This window comes from Eurosta solidaginis, chromosome 3 (assembly GCF_040869045.1).
Source record: "Eurosta solidaginis isolate ZX-2024a chromosome 3, ASM4086904v1, whole genome shotgun sequence".
Classification (NCBI taxonomy): Eukaryota; Metazoa; Arthropoda; class Insecta; order Diptera; family Tephritidae; genus Eurosta; species Eurosta solidaginis.
The window spans coordinates 268,139,111-268,151,118 of NC_090321.1; the positions used below are offsets into that span (position 1 = coordinate 268,139,111).

A 12,008-nucleotide genomic window follows, 5' to 3' on the forward strand; every position below is an offset into this window, starting at 1 on the left:
ACTTCTGTTTAAGTTCTACATATCAAAACTGCCTTCCTCAACAGATGGGGTTACTATCATTTCTTACGCCGACGACTGCGTGTGGCAACAAGACTTGGCACTCCAATGAACGAATTAGTATCTAGAATAAACAGCGGTCTCCCCAGTATTTCTGATTTCTTCACTGCACGCGACCAGGTACTATCCCTCTGTTTATGACGTGGAAAGAACGGATGACGCAAATATTGGACGCTAACGTCGATGATTTTACGCTACGGACTGTCAGTCGCCCAAAGATCTTTAGGGTAACGTTCGATAACACTCTTTTCTTCAAGGCGCATGCCTCCGAAATTGTATCTAAAGTACAGCTCCGCAACAAAATCCTCTAGTCGCTTGCCGGCAGCACTTGGATAAAAGATAAAGAACCACTGTTAACCACTTACAAAGCAATTGACCGGCAGCTCATGTGTTACGCGTCATCAGTCTGGTCGCCTGATCTAAAAACAAAACACACTGGAGAAGGCTACAAACCTGCTAAAATGCTGCACTCAGAACTCCCATGGGATGTTTTCGTATAACCCCTGAATATAATCTACATAGTGAGTGAGGAAAATGAGGTCAACATTAAAGAGCATAACGAAATGCTGAACAGACAGTTTTTGCTAAATTGTCACAAACCGAGACAGCGCAGCAAACAACTAATTGATCTTGCCCCGCATCCAATAGGGTTGGGGAAACATATCCGTAAACACTACGATGAGATCCGCCACCGGCATACGCAGCCGTTTGATCCAGATAAGTATACGGAGGTAAACACCTTTGCTAGGTCGCATACGATGAAGCGCGTTATCAATATACACCATCTAATCCTTGCGGAGAAAAAAGCAAACTACCAAGGGAGACATGAGTCACCTTGGTCCAGTTTCTTTCTGGACAGTGTAACAGGTTAAACTCTTACTTATCCACAATCAACACCGACATACGTAATGTATGTCCTGAATACGTTGTGTCCCCCTATGACACCACTATCTTTGCAATTGTAACGCAACCTCCATATGGTCCACCCCTGTTGAGAATGCTTCATTGTCAACTTTGCCAAAAGTGAATTCTTCTCGCATTTGAAGTGAAACCACAGACGCCGTGCACAAGATAACTTGAGCATCTTTTCAGGTAGAACATACTTTGGATTAGCCCTGGTGAAAAAAAAAAAAAATTAATTATTTTACGGACCAACCTACTGTTTATACACATATGCAGATAAGCTCGATTATATACAATATCTACGCATGTTTTTAAATGTGTGTAATATTAAACAGTTGCCTATGTGTTATACCCTTAATGTGATGCTTGTTGACTCTCTCGCCGCTGACTTGCTGATAGGAAACTGGGCTACACACACGGCATAAGGGCGCGATTTCTTGTTAGTGAGAATTTAGTGTCTTGTCAGAGCTCCAAAGTAAAAGGTGTTTAGTCTTCGTGTTCGATTTTTGTCCTTAAAGTGTGCAACTGAATAAATAAAAAAAGTGTATAACAAAATTTGAAAAAGCTATGATACAATTTACTTATTTGCTGTGAATATGAAATAAAAAATATTAATTAATGTCTGTATGTGTTTAGTAAATATGTATTAACAATAAAACCAAATATGCAAAAACAGGATAAGATAAATGTATGCATACATACAAAGGCACCTTTTCTCATAAAGTAAAAGTGCTTATAAAGCCAAACAATTAAATTTAAAATTTATTAAATAAAAGAGATTTTATATTGCTAGAATAATTTTACATACAGAAAACACAAAATAAAAAAACAAACGAAGATTTAAATAAATCTAAGGGAAATGCTTCAAAAGCGGTACTTTTATAAAATATATAACATAATGCATTAACAGCTAAACTTAATTTGAGCAATATACAGGGAAAGTGCAAAACAACAGTAAAAAATATTAAAAATATAAATATACGAAATATAAAGAGGAGTTAAAATAATAAAACTTCAACAAACAAAGTGACTTCGGTTTCTATTATACATAAATATATACATTTTTATAGCAGTGGTCTTTGCAATATTCAAAAAAAAGCAAAAAAAAAAAGGAAATCAAAAACTAGCAAAGGGAATTCGAGAAACACTGAAGAGAACACCGCTACAAACATAATAACAATAAAAAGGCATTAGATTTGAGCATATCTACGTATATATGTATGAGTGTTTAGGCATAATTATGTAGGTATGCGCATGTACCTATGTATGTATGTGTATACTAGGGGTGTCCTTATTTATAATATCAGTTTCGTCGTGTGTCGTCGGTATTGCGTGTCCAATTGCTTTTAAACCGAAAGCAAATAAAATGTTTATTGAAATTTAATAGGAATATTCAATATCCTGAAAGGGGGTGTCGCAGTGCTAATGGGTCGGCTATATATATCGGCGCTTTTTATTTTTATACTCAGCTGAGCAGAGCTCACAGATTATATTAACTTTGTTCGCATAACGGTAATCCGTAACGGCATAAACTAATCGAGATAGATATAGACTTCTATATATCAAAATGATCTGGGCGAAAAAAGAAATTCATTTAGCCCTGTCCGTCCGTAAACGCGATAACTTGAGTAAATTTTGAGGTATCTTGATACAATTTGGTATGTACGTTCGTGGGCACTAATCTCAGATCGCTATTTAAAATGAACGAAATCGGACCATAACCACGCCCACTTTTTCGATATCGAAAATTTCGAAGAACCGAAAAAGTGCGATAATTCATTACCAAAGACGGCTATAGCGATGAAACTTGGTAGGTGATTTGATCTTATGACGCAGAATAGAAAATTAGTAAAATTTTGGACAATGGGCGTGGCACCGCCCACTTTTAAAAGAAGGTAATTTCAAAGTTTTGCAAGCTGTAATTTGGCAGTCGTCTAAGATATCGTGATGAAATTTGGCAGGAACGTTTCTTCTATTACTATATGTGTGCTAAGTAAAAATTTGCAAAATCGGATTACGAACACGCCCACTTTTAAAAAAAAATTTTTTAAAGTCAAATTTTAACAAATAATTTAATATCGTTACAGTATATCAGTAAATTATATCAACATTCAACTCCAGTAATGATATGGTGCAACAAAATACAAAAATAAAATAAAATTTCAAAATGGGCGTGGCTCCGCCCTTTTTCATTTAATTCGTCTAAAATACTTTTAATCCCATAAGTCGAACAAAAATTTACCAATCCTAGTGAAATTTGGTAGGGGCATATATTTTATGATGCTAACTGTTTTCTGTGAAAATGGGTGAAATCGGTTGAAGCCACGACCAGTTTTTATACACAGTCGTCCGTCTGTCCTTCTGCTCGGCCGTTAATACGATAACTTGAGCAAAAATCGATATATCTTTACTAAACTTAGTTCACGTACTTATCTGAACTCACTTTATCTTGGTATAAAAAATGGCGGAAATCCGACTATGACCACGCCCAATTTTTCGATATCGAAAATTACGAAAAATGAAAAAAATGCAATAATTCTATACCAAATACGAAAAAAGGGATGAAACATGGTAATTGGATTGGTTTATTGACGCAAAATATAACTTTTGAAAAAACTTTGTAAAATGGGTGTGACACCTACCATATTAAGTCGAACAAAATGAAAAAGTTCTGCAGGGCGAAATCAAACGCCCTTGGAATCTTGGCAGGAATACTGTGCGTGGTATTATATATATAAATAAATTAGCGATACCCAACAGATGATGTTCTGGGTCACCCTGGACCACATTTTGGTCGATATCTCGAAAACGCCTTCACATATACAACTAAGGGCCACTCCATTTTAAAACCCTCATTAATACCTTTAGTTTGATACCCATATCGTACAACACACATTCTAGAGTCACTCCTGGTCCACCTTTATGGCGATATCCTGAAATGGCGTCCACCTATAGAAATATGGCCCACTCCCTTTCAATATACTCTTTAATACCTTCCATTTGATACCCATGTCATACAAACACATTCCAGGGTTACGCTAGGTTAATTTTCCTACATGGTGATTTTCCCTTGTTTTGTCTCCAAAGCTCTCAGCTGAGTATGTAATGTTCGGTTACACCCGAACTTAACCTTACTTACTTGTTTTAAATAAGTTACGTATAATTTAAAAAATGTTCCCCTGTGGCGCTTTTTTTTTTTAAATAAATTATGTTTGTTTCATTAAAAATTGAAAATTTGTAAAAAAAATCGCGATTTTTAAAAATAAATTACGTTTACTTCATAAAAAAAAGACAAAATCTGGAATAAAAACGGCGCTTTTAGAATAGATTGAGTCGTTTTTCTGGTATCACCATATATTTGCTCAATTCACTGCATTTTCTTGCATTTTTTTGGTAACTTTAATATTAAATTGTGATCAAACTATAAGCCTCCTGTGGGTGGGGGTGATGTTTTTAGAAATTTTTGAATAGTAAAAAAAAGATACTAGAAAAATGCTGGCCAAGTGAGGATAAGCGTTTTTTTACGCGCAAACGTAGATGTATATACGTGTAAAAAAAACACGGCTATTATTTGCGCGTGCGTTTTATTTTGATTGCCTTTAAAATTAGAGAGGGAACTGCTGCTTCCCATTTAAAGCATAGTATTTCTTTCGGGTTACTGAAAGATGTTTGTTAATGAAGCAAGTAGCCCTGTGTGAAAAGGAAAAATTAATTATTTCATTAATCGAAATTGTGATTCCATTAATTTTTTGTGTGAAATTTCTTTAATACCGAAGAAAACTTTAGAAAGAAACATCACATATACATATGTACATAACTTCTTTCAAGAGATTTGAAAACTTGTTCACACATACAAAACGCACGCTTCGAATAGTTATTATATTGTTGATAAAAATGTTTTAACATTGAAATGATAACTTACTGCCAATATAGAAGTATTATACATATGGTTAAGCACCAGTTTTCAAATATTATTCTAACAAAGATGTCAACGGAAAAAGTACCTATATCAAAAACATGCTTGCACATTCTTTGACTACAATTTTAGACTATCCTTATTCCTCTAGAAATAATTGTAGTGCAATTTTGCAAATTGTATTCTCTTTTCGCGGTTGTTCTTTATTTCGAAGTGTTTCGTCGTTTAATTTGTCCGAAGGAGGAAAGAGACATTTTAACTCGATCAAGAGATAATCGCAATAAAAGGTGAAAATTTTCATGTGCTTGTTGTAGTTATGATAATTTTGTTATATCCACAAAAAAATTGCGAAAAAGGTGTTCTACGCGGATATAATTTTGATCTCCGAAGCAGTGTTGGACCCACGTGGAGTAAGGCCTAAAATGCTAAATAAGAGTTTTTAAATTTTCATTAAGAAATTTGCCTAATCATTTTTGATGAAAAGTGTAGCTTTCTACTTCATGCACTCAAGTGTACTTAGTTTTATATAACTTGAAATTACCGGTAACTTTTAACCTTTTTAAAAAACGTTGCTCAATGCTTAGTTTTCTTTTACAAATATCAAAATTTTTCATATAAAAGTAGCTGTGTTTTTTACATATGCACTTAAACTTATATGGGCTGCTAAGTGCATAAATTTATCGACACTTATAAAATTGTTGCACAGAAAACTAATACTGCTAAATTTCGGTAGGCATGATACTTATTTGCAACTGAAGTGTGTCTCTCTATTTCATCTCTACACTCTTCTCCACTTCTATGACCGAAAAGTGTGTGTGTGTACTATTTAAAGCAACCAACTCAGCTATGAAAAATAAAAAAAACGACTCAACTATAGCCCTGCAAAAATCGCGAAAACTCCATGCATGCATGTATGGAGTACTCGCTATGGACCAACCGAGTGCTCCAAAATTAACCACAAAAAATATGGTCCAATTAACATTGCGATGTCCTAGGACTGGACCATATACCCCAGCTCCGCATTACATCAGAGTAATGCATGGAGTACCCACAGTCCAATAAACATCGTGTAGTGATTACAATCGTTAAAAACGAGCAATGATCGGCTTATAATATGTTCGTGTAGAAACATGAGTTGGTCCATTGCTGGCATACAGTGGAGTATAATGATAAGTTTGTTCTCCAGTGTATCACATGATCCAACGATTTTTGTAGGGAGGTTGTACACTATGACAAAGAGAGGTACGTGTTTCCGCTATTAGGCACAACCTGTTTTGTAGCGAGTTATTTAACCACTGCCGTGATTCTTCAATGATTATCGCTAAATGGGTGTTCTATATATTATCTATGTGATAAGTTTTTTTCTACCCCGCAAATGTAGATGTACATATGTATATTAGACTGGGTCGATTTATTGACCTATATCGCGCCATCGATTTTTCGATAGGATATGGGCTCAAGAAAAAAGTTCCACTACGCATAGCCAAAAAAATAATACTCGAGCTTGCCAAATTTCATTTTTTTGACTTTTTTCGACTTTGATTTTTAAGGTTTTTTTCATGACCTACTAAAAAAAATTTCATTTCATTGTAAAACTTTCATGTATACCCTGTCCAGTTTCAAAAAACTGTTATCGCCAACGTTTTTGGCGGACATTTTTGGGTCGGACAGGGTATACATTTGAAAATTTATTTAGTAGGTCATGAAAAAACCTTAAAAATCAAAGTCGAAAAAAGTCAAAAAAATGAAATTTGGCAAGCTCGAGAATTATTTTTTTGGCTATGCGTAGTGGAACTTTTTTTCCTGAGCCCAAATCCTATCGAAAAATCAATGGCGCGATATCGGTTAACTTTCGTCCATACAAATCGACCCACCCTAATGCATATACATGGAAAAAAACACGCCTAGTGTTGTAGCTTTAAAACAGTTTTTGATTTGACTGTTTCTATTCATCCGGAAGATTCCTATTTTTAAGGTTATTTTCTACCTATTTTTTTTTATTTTGATTGCGGTTTTTGCTTTATTACTTTATTTTGCTAGCGTTTCTTTAGGTGTTGCTTTTGTTAGAGTAATTTGTATGTATGGATGTACACCATCTAAGTACTCGATTAAGTTTCGATTTTAAAATAAGAACACCCCTAATATGTATGCATGTGCATTAGGTTGTGTAGGTACATATATAAATGTATTATTAAATTATAAAGGGACGTCTTCTATTAGCGACGAAGTGGAGAAATAAAGTAACAAAAAAGACAAAGCTGGACATATTTGCTGACATCTTCCAATAACTAATGAAATAAAACTACGATGAATAATATACCTATAAATTAGCTATAAAAATAAAGAATGAGATAATCGCAATAATCAAAAATTATCACAAACTCGTTAATACTCTCCTTGCATCCATAGCAAAAAAATCCAAAAAAAAAAAGAAAATAAATTGGGTAAAAGGCAATCATCAAACATTAATAAAAAAGTATTCATAGAGGTACACACGCACACAAATACAAAAGAGAGTGAATGAGGAGGAGTATAAGTGGCACAATACGAAGGGAAAACAAATTTACTGAAATATTGGGGAGCAAAAGCAAAACAAGAATCCCAACGTGTCTTTTGGTAAAAGTCGACGAAGAACAAGAAGAAACAACACAACAAAACAAAAGTAAAAAAAAATCGTTGAATAAAAGGAAACGGAAAATACCCCATACGTTTTGTAGATCGCCTTTCCTTTATTGACACTGACACAACGCCATCGACAACGGCAACTAAAACTACAACAATATCGTCATCATCGTCACCACCATCATCATCATCACACATACATAAGTATACAATTATAAGCCCGCCGATTTGTATGCCTGCACCAAGAAATGTAAGCACTTTTGTAGAATATGTAAGTATGTGTATAGAGTAGGTATACCATTAATTACATATGTCGTACATTAGACTGGGTCGGCCCACAGTTGAAATAATAAATTTTCAAAGAATGGCACTAAATTTAAAGATCATGTTGAGTTTGTTTTGAAAATTACACTAAATTTTGTTTAGCCTTAAAAATACAACCGAAAATGTTTTCTTATAACTTTCAAGAAAATGAAATGATAAACATATGTACCTATGTATTAGGTAATTGTGGTCCGAAATCGAAAATTCAAAGTCCTTAAAGGAGAAGAGATAGAGCCACCAATAAGTATTGCCCAACCTAATTGGGACACTCTAACATACTTTTAGGTGCTGTGCTATGCGAGCTTGTTGCCTCAATTGATGCTTGGCTGTCAATATATAAAAGTTAACACGGGTGTAGTTAAATTTTTTTCTTCCAGTATTTCTACTGCTTTGGTTACGGCTTATACTTCCGCTACAGTGATCTTGCAGCTTGTAGGATCTGTTTATTTCCAAATCAGCACAGTTACCGAAGATCCTACTCATTCCAGTGCTTTGGAATCACCTATGTACACATGTATCTCCTCGTCCGCCACATAAGCACCCCTGCGCCAAACACCCACCCCTGTTGTGGCTTTAAGAGCACTCTCTAAATGCAGATAGGGAATCAGGTATTCTGTTCGTCCTGCAATTGATGACGCTATACTACTATAGCCGTATGGTATTTGCTCAAGCTGCCCCGAGGCACTGACTCTGGTTACAGTTATTAACGCTATGTTCTTTGCTCAAGGTCTACAGGTGGAATGTGCAGAATGGCATACAGTGCAGCCGTCGGTTTGTTTTCAGGGCGTCCGTAATGCTAAGTATGGATAGCCTGCATACCCCCTCTAATTTTTGAGGTACGTTTTTTTGTGTGGCCTTCCATTAAACAAGAACTTGATAGTAATGGATAGGGCTTACAATCGCTGTAAATACCCAATGAGAAAGAAAGGGCGATAAACCCCACGTACACCCCAGCATCCTCTTACATTCATAAAGTGCCGTCGAGGCCTTTTTCACCCTCTCCTTCACGTTGAGCTTCCACGACAGCTTACTTCTAGGATGATACCTAGATATTTTGCGCAAAGTTTCTCCTGTAGGGTCACCCCTCCTAACATAGGCCTGGTCAAATTTAGGAATTTTTGATAGCATCCCACCTTGCGGCGTACACCTGTCCAATGATTTTATGGCCTCATACAATCCCCATTCTTGCATTTTGACATGCAGCGATCCATATGGTTATGATCTATGATCGCCCATTTAGAAAAATTGTTGAAAACGCCGGCAATGTCTATGAAGACTCCTAGAACATATTTCTTATATTCGAGGGCTTTCTCTATGTTCATTACCACCCTACTCAGTGCAGTATCTCTACCGACTTGACTTGGGTGTAGACATGTTGTGTTATGTACACATCTATCACCATCTCAAAGGTTTTGAGCAGAAAAATGTTAAGTTAATGAGCCTGTAGTGAGGTGGACAGCTCTGTCCGACCACCGCTGAGTTATCTCCTAGGGATAATCGACGAATATGAGAACAGGGCAACGGACTTGCTATGGACCAATAGGGTTTACTGCGAAGTCTCAAGGTCCTTATGGCCATGCTTGGATAGGAAAGGCACCAGCTTCCTTCTCAAACTGAACAAATCTGCGGTAAGGGTACTTACGGGTGTCATCACAGGTCATTGTGCTATCGCACCAATGCTCCGACTGTGGCGTATACCAACAAGCTCCCTCTGTAGAAGCTGTCAGGATGAGGGGAAGAGGAGTCGATCTACCACATTCTCTGCCGATGTCCGGCGCTTCAAAGAAGAAGGCTCAGATTTCTGGGATCACGCTTCTTCGACAGCCTGGCAGAGGTTGGGAAGGTGGACGTCTCGTTTCTTCTTGGGTTCATCAGGGAAAGCAAGTGGTTCGTTGAGGACCACTAGGAGGTAATGGGGCTAAACGAATTTGCCGCCAGCCTGTACTTACTGAGGGCACTCACAATGGACAAAAATGTCCCCGAGTGGAAGTGTGGGTAACACTCACGCACGCCCTCTTAACCTAACCTAACCTAATGAGCCTGTAGTCTTTGGAATACATCTGTTCGATCTTGCCCGCCTTTCGTAGGAAAGCTAAACGAGCAGTTCTCCAAGAGTGCATGATTCAGTCTTGTGTACCCATCAAATATTATTTTAAGCCATTCCACGACCGCACTATTTGAAACTTGTAGCATGACATGAAATATACCATTTTGGCCCGGCGCTTTAAACTTAGAGAACGTCGTCACCACCAATTTGATCTTGGTATCGGTCACCAACCCCGGCACTACCCGTTCCGGGATTGAAGTGTGAGTGCTGTCTGCTGGCTCTTCTGAATCTGAAATATGTATCGAAAAGCACCTCAAGGACCCCTCACTATTACGTGACCATTCCCCGTTATCTTTCTATATTAGTCCTTGGACCATGTTTCCCCTTGCTAAGCCTTTTTTCAGCCGTGCTATTTCGCTTGATCACTCTATGTCCACACAGAAATTTTTCCATGAGATTCTCTTCGCCTTGGAAATTTCACGCTAGAAGATCCTCAATAAATCCCTATACTCGTTCCGGCACTCTTCGATTTTCGAGGAATTCGCTAGCTTAAACATTTATTTTACCTATCTTCTTAGAATACTTCGCTCATTGCTTTACCATGTCGGCTTTGCTTTTGCTCTGAGTCTTCTTGAAGGGATAGCTCTGCTAGACGCAGTCGTAAGCGTCCTTGTTAGGAAATCATTGTACTCCTCAAGTTCCTCCACATTGGCAACCTCTTTGGGGAGTCCCAGTTTTTTTTTCTACATGTTTCTGGAAGGTCGTCCCGTTCGTTGACCTAGGGTTTCTAAACATTCCTCTCTTCTCTAACATCTTTAGTGGGATGCTGTAGCTTATATACGCATGGTCGGAGCAGGATAGTCTAGCAAGAACCATCCAATCATATATATGATATAATATATCTAACACACAAAGCCGGCTCTAACCTCTAAGAGGTAAGTCGTCGGTAAAAGTTTTCTGTTTTTTTTCAGGTTAGGGGCGAACCACCACCCGTAGTAAGGTCTATCCTAATATCGGATTTCTATTCCGTGTGTTGTTGATGTTGCTGTTGTAGCAGTGCTTCGCCCCATCCAATAGGTGCGACCGATCACAAATTGTGTCCCCCAGCGGGTCAGGGGGTTAGAATATACCCGCGGTAGGTATGCCTGTCGTAAGAGGCGACTAAAATACCAGATTCAAAGGGTTGTGGAGCGCAACCTTTTCAGGTTTCCAGCTCAATATATAGCTTCTCCAAACTAAATTGTCAATCTCACCTATCCGTGGCGAATCTTGTTCCATTAACAGCCGAGGCTCTGGTGACCCCAAGTTCCAGAGTTCCTCATGGTGGGGAGGGAGGGATGGCCTGAAGGTTCAATGTGGCCATAGAAATCGCTTCCGAGATGGTCGGGCTAGTACCTTAATGGCGCTGTGTTACCGGAGCGTACCGGATCTGTATCCGGCAAAGGACCATCACATCGATAACACTCCTTCGGGAAGTAACCTTATCGCTACAACAACAACAACAACAACATCACAAATTGTCATCAATATCCTCTAACGCGAGTCCAAGAAAACTTGCTGTTTCAACAGGGGTGGACCATAATGAGAGGAGTGTTAGAGGCGTTGGTTCCACAATACAGTTAAATAGATGCTTGGTGTGATGTGGGGACACGTTACAAGCAGGACATATGTTTTGTATGTCGGGGTTGATTCTGGATAGGTAAGAGTTTAACCTGTTACACTATCCAGATCGAAGTTGAGTTAGAGTGACTCGCGTTTCCCTAGGGAGTGTGCGTTCCTCTTCTGCGAGTTTTAGGTATTGTTCTTTGAGTACAGGATTCACCGGGTAATTCCCGGCATAGAGGTCCGACGCCTGTTTGTGGGGTTCACTGAGTACCTGCTTGCATTTTTTGGCGTCATACGGCTGTGTTCTCAGGTGCCGTATTTCCTCATAATGCTTACGGAGATGACTCCTTAAGCCCCTGGGCGGTATTGGCTCATCAATCAGAAGTCTGTTGGGATGCACAGGTTTCCGGGTATTCAACAGTCACAGTTTGCAGTTTGGTTAGCATTTAATTTCTCTCCCTAATGGGGAGTATTCTCGCCTCATTATGTAGATGGTGTTCTGGGGAGATAAGAAGACAACCCGTGGCGGTTCTG

At 38.1% G+C, this 12,008-nt stretch overlaps 1 protein-coding gene across 23 annotated transcripts in view; it reads left to right on the plus strand.

Moving 5' to 3' along the window:
- The first annotated feature begins 1,402 nt into the window (after positions 1-1,402).
- wech (tripartite motif containing 71 protein wech) overlaps positions 1,403-12,008 on the plus strand; it is a 45,980-nt gene continuing 35,374 nt past the window's right edge. Inside the window, exons 1-3 of one of the 23 annotated variants that reach the window (XM_067776388.1) lie at positions 1,403-1,648; positions 1,897-2,206; positions 7,081-7,748. The gene's annotated coding sequence lies outside the window, so the exon portion shown is untranslated. Of the gene's footprint in view, positions 2,225-7,038; positions 7,770-12,008 lie in introns of all 23 variants that reach the window. The other 22 variants (XM_067776393.1, XM_067776394.1, XM_067776391.1 and 19 more) reach the window with 22 other exon arrangements.